Consider the following 19,163-nt stretch of genomic DNA (forward strand, 5'->3'; position numbering starts at 1 on the left):
CAAACACACAGAGATTTGCAGAAGGCCTTCTTTCAAAACTAGACAGCTCTGTGTAGGGTCAACAGAGCACTCAGTGTTATGCCTTTCTTCTAAAGAAATTGTTCCTCCAGGTGGATATCAAAACTTCCGTCAAATGGCCTGTAAAGATGAAATGCTTAAAAAAAATTCACTGGGGCTAAAGAGAAGTTAGTAAAAGAGCTTACACAGCTCTCTGTTCCCTTGCATTACTGATAAGCTAAACTGCAGCAGGGGTACTGGAAATGTACACTAGTACATTGGATTAGGGTCCATAATAATTTAAAAGACTTCTTACAAAGAAGTCCATATTAAAATCTCGAAACCTCTCCTAGATAATAATCCAAAAGAATCTCACAGCAATAGGTTGTTAAATCCCCATAATATTGCATGCCAATATTTCTAAGAGGTTTTTGTGCCAAAAATCTAAAAAAAAAAATCACAGTGTCCTAGATGAAAATTACAGAAGGATTTACAATGTTTAGGAAAACAAAGCAATGTGCTCTGGCAGGTCAGCCAACATCCTGAGCTGTAATATTTTGCTAAATACTGAATAAACCTTCTTTAATTATGAGAACAGAAAGGTCTGATGGTTGAAACGTGAGAAGTTTTGGTTCCCTGTGTCACTCCACCACAGCCTCCGAATGTGACTTTGGTCATACCAGTGACCCCCTGTTTCCCATCTGCAAACTGGAAACGTGACTACCTTCACCCTCCCCTGGCCCAGCTGCTCTGATAAGGCAGCAGCTCTGCACCTTCTGCTTGAAGTTCAGATGTTGGTGAGGACTCCATGCCTGCCTGTAACACAGGCAATAACTGATAAAATGAGGGAGTCATTTTTTCAGAATTGCAGGAGAATTCAGTCACAAAAATATCAGAAGCCTTAATCAATTAAATTTCTAGCACCAGCCTGGAAACACACTGTACTTCTGTTAGAAACTGGTCTACCTTATGAAAATAATAAATTCTACATTTTGATGAGGGCTCTCTTTTTTTTCACCACGTGCTTATAGATTTTTATGCTTTGCCACCAAGCCCCACACTAAATGTTGAGCCCTTTCTTCAGGTTGTAGCTAAAAGGGAAGAAAATAATGATGTCTCCTAATGACAGCTGTCAAAGGGATTTGGGGGAATCAAAAAGCTTTCTGGAAAACCCAGTGTACAAAATGCTTGACCCAGTTGTCATTAATTCTGCCTAGCCCAGTCACTTCCTCCTGCACCAGGAGCTCATTCCTGTGCTGGCTGGTGCAAAGGCAGTGTGGGACAGGCAACGAGAGAGAGCAGGGCAGCTGCAAACCAAAATCACCCTGGGGAGGGTTACAACTAGATAAAGTTTTCAACAATAAGATTCCAGAGACTGCTGACTGGAGAAAAGCTCAATATTTTAGTCTCAGTACAAATTTGCTTCAATCTTATATAACTCCCATGCAGCAGCATCCACAGCTGCATGCTGTAAACAACAAACAAATCTATTTCCATCAGCCCTGCTGATGCTATGAGAAAAGTGCCTGAGCATAAGACATGCACAGATGTAGAGTCTCACCTGAGCCTAGTGCTGCCCTCCATTTGGCCCCTCTAACTTAATATCGTTGTTACAAAGCTATTGGTCTCCTGGTAGCGAGCTGGCTCAATGCAGAGCCTCTTCTTCCAGCTAATCTGACAACTCCGATCCAAGAAGCATCAAGGGCCCAATTAAGAAGACACATCTTATCAAGGAGCTTATTTTGCATAACAGAATACAAATGACGAATAAAAATTTAATGTTTAATAACTTAGTACAAAGAGGGCTGTTGATATAGAATGCCTGGAATTTTTATGGCGGCTGTCAGACTTGTGATAAAACTGTTATATAGGAACACTTGGCAAAAAACAGCGTAGAATTTTTCAGTAATGGTGTGTGCATGATATTGCATTAATTCTTGATAGGAAAGTAACTGTAAGCCTGGGAATCAGCCAGTTTGAGTTTCACTGTAAGATGATTTTTTTTTCTTCTGAAGGACATCTAAATACATTTTAATGAAGAGTTAGCTGAAAGGGTAGTGGGTACTTCATAAATGCATTTGTGTGTTTTCTGAAGTCCAGAATTATAGGCAAATCATCATAATCCCTCTGGGTTGAGAGTAACTTTGCCAGATTCAGTGATGTGGCTGCAGTTTGCTGGTACCCATCACTAATGGCTGGAAGGCAGGAAGCTTAAAGAGGAAGGAGAGGTTATCTCCCATGTTTGCCCTTGCTGAACAGGGGCATTTCTTCGATTTACTTGCACCATATGGGAGAGTTGAACACTGATGCAGCTCTTTTCTGACTTTGAAGATCAGAATCTGGAGGAAGGCTTGACTTGCCTTTGTTCCTACAGTTGTAATTTATACGTTAGAAGTCCTTCATGATAATGAAAAAACCAAATTCTGTGCTTTAGGTTTTGATACCAAAATCAGTTCTTCAAACAGCAGGTATGCACAGTATTATCCAAGAATTATTGCAACCTCTGTAACTACAATGTTCTGTAAATATATCAATACTAATCAGGAAAAAAAGGATGCTCAGATTTTCTTTCAAACATTTTCAGAAAGCTAATGCATGGGTTTGAAATGCTGGCATCATACTCTGATGAATTTGCCATATACCTTAAGCCTTAAGTTAAAAAAAAAAAAATTAAAAAACCTAAATATCTTAGTGTAGCGATGAAGTCATCTTTACCAGTACACTTAAAGTGTCCATTAAATAATGCTAAACTAATGCTGAATTAGAGTGGAACTCTTCTAGAAGTAGGTATCACATCTATATGAACTCTAAATGAATTCCTTATTCATTCGATTCTATTGTATTAGTGTTATTGCAATGAATACTAAATGAATTCCTAATGATTGGATACTTAAAATAAAGTGTTACCCCTTTACAATAGTCATCAAACTTTAAGGACAAATTGAGATTAAAAAAAATTATGTACTGATGGGAAAAAAAGGTTGAACCATATAGTTCAGAATATTGAAAGGTATAATTTATCTGATGATGCTAATATTCAGATGCAGTCTTATATTAGAATTAATACTACAGGAGTGGACTCTTATACAGAGGATTTGTTGCAGAAATAAAATCTATCAGTAACAGTTTCATTGTTCCATCGTTACGAACTCATTTGGTATTCACTGTAATAGCACTGATCGTAATGAATTTGTTTGATATTCATGTGGCTCTCACATGCATTAACATAGGCTTTCTGTTGTAATTCAACATCCAACAAGCATTAGTTAATGCAGACTTTGGATTAGGCATGGGCCAGTATTCCACAACTGGAGTTTCCTTTCAGTTTATAAGCAGTTAAAGGGCGTTTTAATTCCTGGGTCTTTTTTCCTAACCTGATACAGTATTTTTAATGTGGAAAGCCTCCTGAAAAATCCCACACTGCCTTTTCATATGAACATAGGTGTGTGCCATCTTCTATCTCAGGCCACAAGCCAGAAAGCCAGAATTTTATCACCCAGGCACATTACCTCACTATCCCCTTGGCAATAGTGGCTTTGGCACAGCCTGGAGCTGGCAAGGTACTAAGGGAGCAAGAAATCCTGACTCTTAGTATTAAACAGATTTTTTTTTCTTCTAGGTTCAGAAATGCCAATAGTTCCCCAGGACTGGATAATATTTATTTGGCAAAATGAACTCCTGCCCTTGCAGCATCTTCCTCAGAGGAAATAACTCCATGGCAAAAAGCAGGGCAAGTCTTTGGAAAGTTTTCATAAGGAAGGGAACTCAGCCAGGTTTTCAGCAGGTTTGACTCACAGGAAAATTTTCAGGCATTCCTCAGTCAAAGCTTGACTAATGCAGGCTCTGGTGTGATTCAGCCTCAGTCAGGGTGTTAGACTCTGTTTCCCCATTGTGCCTCATGGTAATTATTCCTATTATATCTTCACGAGATTATAGATGAGCGATAGATGAACTGCAATGACTATTAACAAGAATTATAGCAATCTTTATGCATAAGAGTTCAAAACACCAGGGGCCACACGCTCAGGTAATACACATGGATTTAGATCATGTAATCAATTCGACTGCAGCAACTGGTAACACGAAATTACAGAGTCAGGTGACCTGCTGATACTATCAGCACTGCTGCTGTAACCCAAAGGGTTTTCAAAATACTGTCCCCATATTGTTTCAGTGTCTCACAAAGAAGGTTTTTGATTTGGTTTTCCTGATTGCCTCCAGCTACAAGGTTGAATCTCAGCCCTCCTTGGCACAGGGGGCTTCCTTCTTCTCCTTGGGGCATTGGAGATGTGTGGAGACCAGGAAGGCTCCAAATAGATCCACTGGCTCCCAGAAACCTGTCAGGAGAGCAGAATACCTTCTCAAAACTATCCTGTAAGGCTGACCTTGGGCACTGGGGTAGGTCAGGTCCCCACCTGCTCTCGTGCAGAAGCAGAGGTGTGTTTGCATCGGGCTCCTTGCCTCAATCTTTTTCACAGGACATCAGCAGAGACCATTGCTGTCCAACCCAGAGGTGGAGCAGATGTTTGGGGTGCCAGATGCCCAAAGGGGATCAGTAGAACTGAAACTGGGAGTGCAATCAGGGAAATGAGTGCAGCCAGGGGCGCGTTGGGATGCTCCGTGCCTGGCAGCAGGACACAGCCCTCTCTGGCTGTGGGAGGGAGGAGGCACAGGGAGCAAGGAGAGGCAGCTCTTCACCTGGAGGGAAAGGCTGGAAAATACAGAAGGCCTGCCCTGAGGGAGTTGTTAGAGGTGGTCTCCAGCCTCGTTATTTCAAAAGCAGATTCCCCAACAATGGACTGCCCTGACCAGCAGTGGCTGTGAGGGGGCCTCTGTCCCTCCCATTTGGCTTCCCTTTTGACTTGCAGACAGAGCAGAATTTGTCAGAGCTCTTGGAGGCCCTGATAGATGTAAACACTGTTTAATTAATTTGATTTATGATATAATTGCACCACTGTGCTTGAGGGTTTAAGGGAATTTCATTTCCAATGTATCTTCCTAAAAGGGATTTCAGGTAAAATTTTGGCAGGGGAGGCAGTGCTGCCCTGGCCAGTGCAAGAGGTGTGTCTGCAAAGAACACACCATCCTGCATGCCATCCATCCAAGAGCAGGCTCATCCACTTGAACACAGATATGTAGATGCATAATTATTCCTCTTCTATCTACAAATGTTGTTTTACACAGACAAATTCAAGGCTCAGCTGCACTAGAAAATGCACATTTGGGGGTTTTTTTGTACCAAGGTTGTGCTTAGGAAAGAGAGCTGTCTCACAGAACTATGAAAAACATGTATTTTTTTCTTTCTTTCTATTTGCCTCACTAAAGAATTATCTGGTGCTTTCTGAGCTAAGGGATGTGGGGTTTTTTTCTTGAGTTTCTAAGGAAAACATATTTTCTGGCTTTTTAGTATAAGGTATATGTATAATTAGCTGATATATATGAATTAATGTCTTGTGGTATAGGAACACAGAGAAAGGATGTAAGTAACCAGCTACTTTATCCCATGTTTCACAAGTAAGCACAACATTTGGCTGCACTTAATGGAAAAAATGTTGGGGAGTGTTGCCTGGCCACTGCAGGATACCTGTGATAATGTAGTTGCATCTCTTCACAGTTAAACTAAAGCAAACGTATGTCATTGCAGTGTGTGCCGTAACACCTGGGCACAATAGAATGAATTCATGGACTGTGCACCCATAAATCTTCATTTCCTAGTTTTGTGGGTTTGTCAGGCCTTTAAAGTTATTTAACACGCTTTTTGTGGTGATAGATAGGTACTGAGAGTGTTATAAATACTAACTTGTGTCTGAAAGTTGGGCTGTGAAGCTATCACCCAGGCTTATGGTGTCTGTGATTTTATATCCAGCTAACAAGTCACTTTCATGGGTCGGGACATCATCTGGAGTCTATGAATGTGTAAGAACCAACAGTTACTGTATATATGTTAGGTGCTGTTTGACTCATATATACAGCATTTTTTTTTAAGAAAAAAACCAGCATAGCAAGAGTGTTCCTTGCTTTAGTTCTAAAAAATAAAGATCATAGACCTTACTAGTGTCTGGCCTATCAGGAATTCATAATGAAAATGAATGTTCATTTTTTCTTTAAAAGTGTCTCAAGCTAAATGATACTGACGCTTTCAATTTTTAACATCATAATCAATAAAGGCTGCTTATGCACACTTTGCAAAACCATCAGTTTAGAAGTTTGAAAAAAAAAATCTGCATATGGCTGCAGCTTGCTGACTGCAAAGCTCTAGCACTAAATCTTCTGAGTTAAAGTTTTACTGGTGTGTTATGAGTAAAAATGCCTTGTCAGCCATCTGCCAGTTTTTCTCCTAACATCCATATTTTCAACCCTTGCTAAACATTGGGAGCATTTGGCCACAAGAGGCCAGCTCTACAATTAAACAGCCGAGTTCTGCAGCAGAAGCAAGGGCATGTCAAAATAGAACTGTCTGTTATTAATTTTAAAAGTCCATAAAGGAAAGCTATGACCCTGTCAGGGTGATGGACTGGTAGTTAAATGTATTATAAACTGTTAACTCTCAGAGACACAAAAGAAAAGGAAAAGAAAAACAATGCAGCAGTGTCAAAAGCTTCAATAAATGCTAATCATGGCAGATTAATCAGCCTCTAATTCCACTGATCCAAAAAGGTTAGAGTGTCAATTGTGTGAAATTAGCTCTTTCTCATGTGTCCCTTTGCATTTGGAGAATCTGTCTGTTCATTTGCATCTTTTGCCAATGTTTACGAAGAATTCAGTTCATTAGCTCTTAAACATAAAATCAGACACTGGAAGGGGGATTCATCGCCTTTTTCTGCTTAAAGTAGTACTTAAAGCAAATAGCATTGCTACAGTGTACATTTATAGATTCTATCAAGCAGCATTAATTACTGTATATCTCATATCCAGAAGCCTTCTTTTCATAGGGAAGGTTTCATGTGAAGTGTTCTATTTAGTCTTGTAAGGAGAGCTTTTTTGATGGCTTAAGATAAAATGTTTAATCATAAGCTTGAAATGGCAAACCAGAGCTGCTAGACCTTAGTAGAGTACATGCTACAAAGGGCTCCCAGAAGTATGTGCACTATCTGCTTTGGGAAATACCTGCTCTAACCTGCGTTTGAAAATCCTGCAGCTTGCCAAAGAGAATGGCAGTTCAAATGAATGACTATGCAGAACACAAGAAAGCCCGAGGAAGGATTGCCTAATGGCAAATAAAGCAGGAGATGAGAAGATGTATTAGCTGGCACTGTTTGAAGTGTTCTTACTGAACTCGGGACCAGGCAGGACTCACCTGCTTTCCTTACCAAGCCGGCGTCCAGGCAGGATTCATTCATCATCTGGTGAGGTTTGAGTGCTGGCCTGAGTTTTGAGGCCTCACACTGCCATGACTCAAGTTACTTGGGGAGTGCCTCAGAGCTGAGAAATGCAAGAATGGAGGCTCTAATTTCATAACATACCTGAAACCCTTACCGACCATGGCTTTCCCCTTTAGGGAAATGTGTATGGTCAGCTGAGGGCAGCCTCAAAGGAATACGTGCACGTGGTCTCCTAGTGCTTAGATTGCCTGCACTGCCTATATTTGGATGAAATTTGTGACTCATTTCTCGTTCCCCTGGAGTAAAAAAAAATCTATATATTTCTTGTCCACAACAAAGAGATCTTGTGATCTAACAAAAATCTAGGAATTTCCCAGCTGTTTGCTTCGCTGCACTTCCTGGATGAAGCATTCCTGAATTTACATTCAGCTCTCTGCCAGAATCCTACCTGAAATTTTCCCAGACACTGACAGGAGTATGGAGGAGATCTGTTCATCTCCCAGCTTTCTTTTTTGGGCTGGCCTCCATGGGTGGGTCAGGACTTCCTCCTCAGGGGAGCACCCAGGGAAGGTCTCCATGTCTTCTGCACAAAGAAGAGAAGCAAAGGGCTATTCCTACTGCTTTTCCACAGGAAGGGGCCCCGACTGTGAAATCCCACTGCAGCTGGGGGTCAGCTTCAATCTCTGCAATAAGAGCAAGGCATTGCCTTTGGCTTGGCCCTCTCTGACATAAAGACATAGCACTGTACCTATTCATTATTAAAAACTTCCAAAGCAAAACACTCCCTCAGCAGATGCGCTGGGGAAGAGGACAAGGGAACACACAGGAGCCAGAGGTTTGCCCCATTCCTCATGAACTACTGAATGAACCTGAGCTGCACAGGAAAAGAGTCCCTGCAGAGCCTGGAGCTACGTGAGGGGCTGTGGGGTTTTCCAGCCCCACACTGTCACAGGGGCACATGCACATCGAGCATCTCTTGTAGCTCAAATAGCACTGCTTTGTTTAGCCTCACAAAATAGTTGGCTGCTTTTTCAGGGCTCATCCCATTCTCTGGATTTTGGCAAATCTTGGGACATTTATTCTGTAGAGAAATAGGGTAAAGTACATGTATGAAGAATCACATCACCATGTGCAGGGGAGGACTCCTTTAAAATGCCCCAGTGTGTTTAAGGATAATTTGGATATCTGTATACCACGCTTCAGTGCGATATTTAAGTCTGGGGTTTGGTCAAAGGCCCTTTATTGAGGTTTCATATGTTTGCTTCCTGTTGGTTCCAAGTTTAAATACATTTTCTCAAGAAACACCCTTGATTTGAGGTAAGTTTTATTCTTGGACACAGTCCAAAAATTTAAAACTTATTGAGAGAGACCTTTTCTGGAAGAGAAAATATAGTTAAATATCTTCCCTAAAAGAAGTAAAGCACTGCCTGGCTCTAATTTTAAAGAATGACCCATGAGGAATCTAGCTCAAAATATGAAAATATAATATGAAGTTTAAAAGATAATTATGAGGTAGTAAAACAGAAAGCCACAAAAAATATTTTAAAGGGAATGTAAAGTATATACGGCACAGTGCAATGGATGGACTGTCAGCAGTATTTCTTTGTGTGTGTATCTTTTGTATTGCAGTGAACTGTGCAACAGCAAGATTTGAATATTCTGAATCTGCCATCTCCCTCTTCTGTCAATCAGATCCTTCCAATTTTGAACATGCCAGGATGAACTATGTTGACTTCTTTGGCACAAGAAAGTGAATCCAGTGAAATTCATATATTCAATGGTTTCATGAAAATGAGAAAAGTCTGTCTATTTGCTAGAACAGCTTTGGGCTAGTTTTGAATGGCTGCATTTCATCTCTGCATTTTCCCTCCCCACAACTGTTATGATGTGAAAAGTGCCCAAGGCCAGGGGCTTGTAGGCCCAAGTCCACTGAAATTAATTGTAATTGGGAAAAAGGGCCTTTTGCCTAAGCCAGTCATATTATACTCTCCCATCTGACCACTTCTTTTCCATTGATGGATATAGTTTACTCTACCAAATCATTTCTTTTTTTGCTAGTGAAACTAATTTAATGCCAGCCAAAAATATATCAGACAGCTTCTGGCACCTATTTCTGTCTCAGAAGCATTCTAAATGCTCAGGTATACAGAAAGTTCTGCAGCTTACAATTGCTCTTGCTTCTGCAAAGTTTTTGCTTTAATAACAGCAACAGAAAAGTTTAAATCCTTGTCTTTTGGACAGAATAGAGTGGATATTTTCCTACTGTAGGTGTGCCACCACCTCCTTTTGCACCACAGTGTGACTGTGGGCAGGTTGCAGAGGGCAGAAGACTCCTGCAATTCCAGGCATTTTCCCTGGCATTCCACCATCTGATTTTGTCATGAGACTATACAAAGAAAAGTGGAGTTATCACTGCACAATTACATGTTCACACTCTAAATTTAAGCCTCCCAAAAGTTTTCTGCTGGCTGGATTAACAGGGGTGGTCTTTGTCCTGTCCCAGAAAAGCACAGCTCCATTTCTCAAAAGTACTAATGCTGAGCCCACATTGGCTGACCCAAATGCTAAATTGCCCCAGCTAAATGCAGTCTCACAGATACTTCATCCTTCCCAATGCTGTCAAGCAGATTATCCTGGAAAGAGTAAGGCTTTGATGTGATAAACCTAGAGTTAGGAGACACTTTTTGAACTCTTGTACTTGAGGCTGGCAATAAAACTTGAGATTTCCAGTTTTAGTCCCCGAATGGCTTTGTATTTGCCAAGGTGATTTTTAAAGTCTTTTTAAGAATTCCGGTTGAAGTGGTGTTGAGCCCAGTCTATATCTGCAAAGAGTCTCTTCAAAACACACTTGGGTGCTGCAGGAAGTGAGGGGAGTGATTCAAGAGGTCTCATGTTTCTTTCATGGACCAATATGACCAAGCATGGTATGACAGGAGGAACTTTATTGCTAATGGAATAAGCCTTCAGATAAGATGTAAACCAGAGTTCCTGGTGGTTTTCTCTGTGCAGCAGCCTTCTGGATACTCTCCAGCTCTTCTCTGTCTACCTACGCTTCCAACTGCCTAAGACAGCGTTTATTTCCTGCTCAGAACTGTTCAGTAGCATTCCTGTTCACTATTAAAAGAGCAGCTGCATGGTAGTGGTGGGCAAAGAGAGCTTCCACCTCTCCAAGACTGTTATTAGACTTAGTTAAAATTTATAAATACACTTTAAGCCCAAGAATATCTTTTGAGAGGCAGAGATGCAAGGGAAAATGACGAAGTGAACAGCCTGAGACCTGAGAGATGGCCACTGGAAACCCTTTGTTCACCAGACATGGGCTCTGACCTCCTTCTCTGTATGCCCTGAGCATTTGCATTCATGGTACAAAGTGGCTGCAAATCCTTATTAAAAGGGTAACATTTGTGCCTGGTTTGGCCAATGAAATGGATCAAGGTCAGGATAACTGGCAGCAGCCCCCTGTCAGGGGCAGTGACTGTCACCCTGCCCTTTGCAGCAACCCAGTCCAGTCCAAAGCAACTGTGATCCCCTCCTCTTCCCTCTGCAGCACACATTTGAGCAGATTGATATCTGAGAGAGGGTCAGACGTAAATCTGTATGCAGATATTGTTCTTGGACCCTATTTCTAAACCAAACCTTGCCTGGATATCTCAAATTCTATTCTAAATTTGGCAGTTAGGTGCACTATCATTTAAATTAGAGGCTTAATCTTAGATTTCCCACGTTTCTCTCTCCTTATCTACTGCAAAATACTGCAATAAGAAAAGGAAAACTCCCAGAAAACCTTCTCTTTTCACAGATGAGGAACAGCAAATCACAAGCAGGTTCTTTGAATACTCAAGTATATGATTATATATTTCACTGTCAACTAAAACCCCAGGAATAGGAAAATATCACTGTGAAAATACTGCCTTTAATGAGAGGACTTGGTTGTCACATTTGGTACGATATAATTTGTCTTTTATCTGGTATTAGTGAATAATATCACTTTGCCATTCACTGTAGTGTGTTTACCTTAGAAATCCACACAAACTTTCCTTAATATTAAATCCTGGTTAAAGAAAGCTGTCTTTTCTGGATGTCATATGCTTCCAATAATATATGGAATCTCCTCTGAGTTCCACTGGCTTTTCTTTCCTGAAATCTGCAAAATTCTCAGAAAAATATGTCTACTTGCTTCCATCCCAGTGAAGCTACATTGACTTATGCTAGCAAAATATCTAGTTCATCTGTTTTCTGTTGTTTCATTACCTTCCCACCTTCCTGAAAGGGCTATTTCTTTGTCTGGGTTATTTGTCCCCTAGCCAGGAGGTGCTGCCTTATAAAGGGGGTGGTTTTTTTACATCAAGCTCCATGCTGGATGATTTCTTTCTTTGTCTGTAGCCATAACATCCTCTTGTTCACACAGAAATAAAAAACCACAAAGGGTATGGATTATGTGATGCATTTCCTGCAGAATTTAATAATCACAGTAAAACACTGGCATATATTGCTGTCTACTTACAAATCTCTGTTTTCTGTAGAAATTACAGCTTACTATTTAAGTCACCTGAATAACCTGCTTCATACATCTGAACAACATAATAAAGCAACTTGTCCAGACTAGATTAATATCCTCTAGTGAGCTTGACATGAGGTCCAGATTCTGCTCTATGTTTCACTAATGCTGGTCTCAAATACATACTTATTTACAAATGGAATCAAATGAGGCATGATTCATTCTCCTAAAATGATTAAACCTGGATGTTCACAAACACCCTGACAGTAAGCCACACTTCCCAGTTCTTGTCTCTCCCCATTCCCCATCAGCAGGATGATGCCTTTCCCAACACACACCCTCATACCCTCCCATCTATAGCCAGAAAATGTTACTGCAACTGCAGCAATAGATTTCCTGGGAAAGGAGCATTTGGGAAGTATTTCATGTATTTCTGACTGTCTTCCAGTGCAGTTGAGCAGCTGGAGGACAGGTACAGAGCCAGAGTGAAGGGTAGGAAAACAGCAGTCCCATGAATGCTGAGTTACCAGAATATGCAGGGCAGTGTCCTGCACAGCAGGCCCCGATCCTTGTCCTTGGCTCCTGATTTATCTAAACAGGACTAATTGCATGTTCCACACTCTAAGAACCATGGACAACTGGAAGCTGACAAGTACTTGAGAAACCTGTTTTGGGTAGGTACTCGTTAAGCCTCTGTTCTTGTCAGCTGGGGAGGCTGTTTGAATTCCCTGACTGGAAAATAAAGGCATTGAAAAAATATGCTACTTTTCCTTTCCTCTGTTTCTTTTAGAAATAAAAAAAAACCCAAGGAAAATGGAACATTTGACAATCTACAGATTTCTTTTTATAAAACAAATAACAACAATGCAGCTTTTTAGCTTTGTGAAGATGATTACCAAGATGATTACCAAGAAACTCCAACAATGCTGAGTGGTTACGTACTTGTTGGAAACCTGCATTCCTATTATGAAGCTCTTCCAACAGAAGCAATGAAATTAAAGTTATTTTTGAAGCCTAACCTCGAAGATCAAAAACTAATCAGAGTTCAAGTGCACAATGATTCCCATTGGTAAGAGGGATTCATTTACAGATGCTGAGTGATTTTTGTGACAGTAAAACAGACATTTATTTTCATAGAAGGGAGGCCCAATCCTAAAGCATGGACTATTAGTATCTGGCTGTGGGTTACTCACTGAAAAATTATTGATATTCATTGAGGATAAGCCAAACACTGGTTTTGTTTTCACATCCCCACATACTCTCAGCAGGGTATAAGCTGTGCTCTGACTTGGGCTGCGTTGTTGGTGCTCTGGATGGGTCTGTGTGTGGGGACAGCTTATCCCAGACGTGCCACAGCAGCTGGAGTGGAAAAGCTTGTACAGCACCGTGTGGCACCCAGCCTGAGCAGAGGCTTCTTCTCAAGAGCCCAAATGAACTCAAACCAGGGCAAGAGAAACAGCTGAACAATTTAAGGCCACACTTCAGTTTCCTTTTCACGTATTGCAATTAACAAATGATGGCAAGCTGCCCACTTGCAAAGGTAGCTCATTAATATATTTTGAATAGCTAAGAGCTTTGTTGTTGTTGATATTGTTATTATTATTATTATTACATTTTTTGCTTTTTATTAGCTCAGTGATATTTTCCAAAGATGACTTTGATTCCCTTAATGACTCTTTAAAAAAAAAAAAAAAAACAACCTAGCTAATATTTAGTAATTCCCCAGTTTCCCCCAAATACACATTGAAACTGTAAAGTGTTTCTAAATATCCTGAGAATTGTCTAAATAGATTTTGTAAAATTCCCATAACCTTTCACTAACCACCAAGCCCATATTATCTAAAGAGGCTTCCAGGGAGGTGTTTGTAGGTAATTACCCAAGAATTAATCATAGGATCAACATAAAAGGCAAAATATAATAAATAATCAAGTTCTTACATATGCAAATCATTGTGAGGTATGTTACCAATTTTCATAGAGGGGCCACTGTCAGAAATGCAATTTCATCTATCCAATTAGCAGGTTTTGCTGCATTATAAATCTGTCACTGCTTTCTTTGCACCAAACAGCTGCTTATGCAAGTAACTGTGTGAAACTCTATTAAAAACCACAGGTCTGTATAAAGGCAGGTTAGAAAAAAATAAATTCCCTGTAAAGCTGCATTGGGTCTGGAAGGCTGTGGCCAAGAAGCAGTTAAAATTATTAGGAAGGGAATTCCATCATGCTATTAATGTCCTGCAATTCAGCTGTGACTGTGTTCTGTTCACTTGGTTTTCCTCTTCAAGTGCTGTTCTGTTTTTAAAGCTGCTTTGAAGGAATGCTCTCCAGTGGACTGCCGCCTGTCACTGCTCCCTGTCATGTGTCCGATAATTAAAATCTGACTGATTTACTGACTGGCATCAACCATCACAGCTCAAGAGTTAGAAGATGTTCATCCTTCCCAAGGCTAAATTTACTTGGTGAAAAGGGGCCGCTTGCTTCCAGCCTGAGCTGTCATTCAGCTGCCGTGGAAACCATAAAGATAGCTAACAGAGCCCCAGCCAGCAGTCTTTAGTTTATTTTATTCTAATATTTATTGCCACCCAGAAAATGAACATAATACAGACAAGTTAGTGAGAGCACTGCACTAGTGATTTGTGAGGCTGGTGTGGAGTGAGAGCAAAACAGTCCTGCAGTATTAAAATAAAATAGAACAGTGGTGTTTCCCAAAAGTATGGCAGGGCTGTAGCTGTGTTTATTTTAACCCTAATGGGGTACAATTTATTATTACATTTTAAGTAGAAGCACTCTTGGAGAAGGCTGGTTGGGTTGGGTTTTTTTCCCTTTTTTTTTTTCCTAAGTGTAGACTGCTCAGGAAGTACAACCAAAAAAAAAAAAAAAAAAAAAAAAAAAAAAAAGAAGAAAAAGAAGAAAAGGAAAGGAAAGGAATATCATGTCATCTTGTGTGAATGATCTAGCAGTATTAATGGAGCCTCCAGGATCTATTGAAAGCAGCAACTTCAATAGCTCAGGGTCATGATATCAGTACTTGTGATGGAACAAGCTATTTACAAAAGATTTAAACTCTGGGGAAGACGTCTCCTACAGGCTCTCAGGCTTATTCTCCTTAGCCTTTAGGGTCACATCCTGCTCCTTGGGCTCCTGTTAGTTTCTCTGTTATCATAGGTTGGATGTGACAATTGCCAGCAATCTTTAGCTCTGACCCTCCACAATACAGTGTCACCCCAATCCAGAGCACAGGAGAGCAGCACTGTTCCCCCAGTTTTCAACCTCAATTTTTTTTTTAGTGCACCATTCTTGTGTTTTCTGTTTTCTTGCTACAGTATTTGCCATTTTCTCCACATAAATAAAGCAAACCTTAAACATATACTGGCTGGTAAGAAACTCAAATACCTTTCCAGCATGAACAAGATTAATCACACATAATATTTACAGTACTAAACAAAACAATTATAACATCATATATACTCAGTTGAACAAACACACTGACAGTTCTTTTTGAAAGCATAGAGTAAAAATCAAATGAAAATCCATATCAGAGTAAAGGAACCTATCTTCAATTTGTATTCCTCTTAAAACATTTTTGAGACCAAAATTCAGATGCAGACACCTTCTCCATAAGTCATCAAGGCTTGATTTACCACTTGCTTTCCTGCTGTAGTGGTACGGCTGGAGAGACAAGCAGTGCACCAGAAGCAAAGGCAAGTAAAGTTACAAAAGGGCATCAAAGAAAATCAGGTTTGCTCATTTATGCCTACAGCCCATGGGGTTTTTGCTCTGGCAGTTATAACACACAAAGACACAAAGTCCTGAGTGTGCACTGACAGAACCTTTGTTTCTGGAAATGTGAGCCACGGTCTGGCTTTCAGAGGGCCCACAGCCCTCCTAGAGAGAGATGAGTCCTCTCTACCAAAGGGTAAACAAGCTGAGGGCTCAGCCCCTCAAATAATTTCTTACTTGAGCCTTAAGTCATGCAAAATGTCCTACTGGCCTTGGTGGCTCTACTCAGATACTCATGAGTCAGGCCAATAAGTGTCTGCAGGGTCAGGTTCTTGAAACCAAGCCCCAAAACACATCTGTAAGCTCCCCTCAGAGAGTCTTTTTGAAGCAATACTCTAAATTACACAGTATCCCAGTCAGATGTCCTAGATAAACTGAGCTACTATTGAGGAAGACAATAATGTAATGTTTTCTATAAGAACCTGTGGAATGTTCAAAGATTCCCCTTTGTTGAGGGGGCAGTAAGGAAAAAAGAATGTGTAGATGCTCAGTACCTGCCTATGCAGAAAAGCCACAGTACAAACACAGATTTTTACTAATCACCCAAGTGCTGACACATCCCTGGCCACAATACAGGATTTTTTCTGATCAGCCATAGATCTGAGGTACTGTAACAGACTGTAAAGGGAATTCAAAATTACTTATTACCAACAACTTCATCATTCAATCTCAAAAGTATTTCATCTTCCGTGTCTCCTTGCTTTCAGGAATTTCTCTCAACCTGGTATTTCTTAATCAGAACTTATTTCTTACAGGTCATCAATTTGATCTCTCAGTGTCTTAGTGCTTGGTATTCTCATTTGGAACAGCAATCAGTTGTGCCTATCAATCTTTAGCATCTTATATTCAAGATGCAGGTGATTACAGCATGGCGCAAGAAACTTCCTGGCAAACAAAACTTTAACAGCAAACATCAGCCATCTTGTAAAAAAACCAAAAACATGCATTAAAAAATGAAACTCAGCTGTAGAAGCCACAAAAATAACAAAACCACGGAAATATCTGAGAACGGTAGAGCTTCCTGCTATCTTGGAGCAGCCACAGGACCAAATTTTTTGCAGTTAGTTCAAATATCACTGCAGAGCCTGAACATAAGCTGTGGTTAGATCACTCCTATTTTAGCAAGTATAAGTGATGGTATTTGGACATAAACCTCTGTAGCTTTTCCAGCTACACTAGTGGTCCTTATGATCTTCTGTGGTAGTGAATTTCAGAGGCTGGGGACATGCTGGGTGAAGAAAGATATCCTCTCATTTGTTCTAAATGTACCTCCCATTAATATTAGTGAATAACAGGTTGTTGCTATATTAGGACTTAACATGGAAAGGAAGAACTGATCAGTTTTCACTACATACTCACAGCATTAAATACCTCAGTCGAGTTTCGTTGCATTTTTCTTCTTTCCAAATGCCCTTTTTCCTGAAATCTGTAATACAGGAGGATGAAAATTGGTTTCTAGTATGATTAATGCCGAGCAAAACTTTCAGCTCAATACTAGACAAAGATCACCTGGTTTTGATATAATGCCTCTTTCCCTTTTTCTCTCACTCCTTCTCTCCCTCTTCCTCTGGGGATGCACAAAGCATTTCAACCAGTCCTACTCTATGTCTAGGTCCCTCACCCTGTGTTCATGAAACACCACCTCCACACTGAAGGGATTCCAGGAACTGCTGCTCTCCACCTTTTCACCTCTAAGTATCCTCTGAAAAGGAAAGTATTTTTCACTTTCTTTTCAAAAATGTTTGGCAAGTTGGATGACCCCGTTCATATCTCCAATGTCATTTTGACCGTGAGGGGGTGACAGAGTATTTCAGCAAACGTGAAATGCGATTCTCTTCCACTCAATAGAGTCTTCAAGGCACTTTTCACAAGTTCACCTGAGCTTATTAGAAACCAGGACAAGAGAAATGCTCATCCCTGCTTTAGTCTAAGGTCCAACTATTCTTTAATAGAAATACCATTGGAAAATTGCTTGAACTTCATGGGAGGAGAGCAAGAAAACATCATCCTGCCAAATTATGGTGGCTTCAAAGGGCATCCTCAGGCAGCAGCAAACAACTACCACAGCTCCAGGGCTGCTCTTGTCCCTGTCCCCCCAGCCCACTCCAATGGGGTGGCAAACTCCTGCCCCTCAGAGCCACCTCTGGCATCTGAGACTGGCATGGAGACACAGAGGGCCTGGTTACAGACACCAGGATGCACTGATGATCCAGAGCTCAGGATGACAGGAGCAAGCAAATCCCCTCCCTTCATCAAAACATCAAAAATTGGTGGGTTTTGCAAAACCATTTTGAAACGTCTAAGATTTTTCACAAGCTTTGAAACCTGAGTGAGAGAGCTTTGTTTGATAGGAAGCATGGCAAAGCAATTTCCTTCACTCATGAGAACCCTAGAAATGCAAAGAGGAAAATATTGCCCTGCTACCATTTCCCTGCCATCCCACAGCCTGCTGTTCATCTGGAGCTGCCATCAGGCCTGGCTCTACACTGCCATGGATGTGCCAACACACCCCTGAGATGGCCTTCATCCTGGGGGTACTGAGGGGTAGAGACTTCACACTAAATGTGTCTTAATCTTTCTCCTTTACTGTGGCATAAAACTAATTAATTGAATTAGAAACTGTGACGAGGTAATAATAAATAAAAGTCAGTATCAGAAGGAAAGATTTTCAAAGCTATTTAAATGCCTGATATGAACAAAGCACCTAAACAGTTTTAAAATGTGACCCATAATGTGTTTCACCCCAAAGGATATAAGCAGGATATTGAAGATTATTCATATATAGGAAATATTCAATTCATCATCCAAATGCACCCACTTCTGCAGTGAAATATAGCAGATACTTAACAGCACCCAGCAATTCGATATGCATTGAAGGTGGGGTGTGGAGAAAAAAATAAAACAGTATCCAGAAGAAATTGCAGATGTCAGGAATGGAATTCACCAACTGGGAGGAGACGAGCAGAAAGGGAGATTACTATTTTTATGTAAAATAAATCAGTCTGCTAATCGGGCTGGGATTTTGCTGCTGGGAGTTAAGGAGGGCAAGAGGAGAACCGTAATTTTTAGAGCTGCCACTTTAAACTACAGCCTGATTTGCTTCACCACTGCTTTGATGCAGCATCAGAGAGGGAGCATCTTGAAGTGCTGTAATGTCAAGGCTCAAACAGGCATATTTTAAAGTAACAGGAAGTAAATTAAGCCAATTAAACCATCCTAATGCTTTGACTTTTTTAGAGTGCTTGCTTACCAAGCAGATTTTTCTCGGCTTCCACAGCAATGATCATTACCTACATTTCAGGAGGCAACTATTTCCCAGCTTTTTAGGCTCACACCTAAAACTTTGGGTTATCCCTTTGCTTTCAAGCATAGAGTTTGTACATACAATGTGGAGTTCAACAGTCTTTACACCCTTGGTGGAACCCCTTGTATCTGGAGGGAACTGAAGCAATGAAAAAAGCTCTTAAAATCCCTTCCAGGCTCCCTTGCTGAGACTTGTGCCCAAACAGGGAGAACCACCCCCTAGATGCTCCAGTTGCCAAAGGGCCAGTGATGCCTGGGCCAGG

The 19,163-nt window shown here is 40.7% G+C and overlaps 1 long non-coding RNA gene across 1 annotated transcript in view; it reads right to left on the minus strand.

Annotated features, from left to right (window-relative positions):
* The window catches only part of LOC138117174 (uncharacterized), a 92,073-nt gene that overhangs the window by 5,081 nt on the left and 67,829 nt on the right, over positions 1–19,163 (minus strand). The window contains exon 2 of the long non-coding RNA XR_011154560.1: positions 16,957–17,023. This is a non-coding gene — a long non-coding RNA (uncharacterized lncRNA). The remainder of the gene's footprint in view (positions 1–16,956; positions 17,024–19,163) is intronic.

This window comes from Aphelocoma coerulescens, chromosome 11 (genome assembly GCF_041296385.1).
Source record: "Aphelocoma coerulescens isolate FSJ_1873_10779 chromosome 11, UR_Acoe_1.0, whole genome shotgun sequence".
NCBI lineage: Eukaryota > Metazoa > Chordata > Aves > Passeriformes > Corvidae > Aphelocoma > Aphelocoma coerulescens.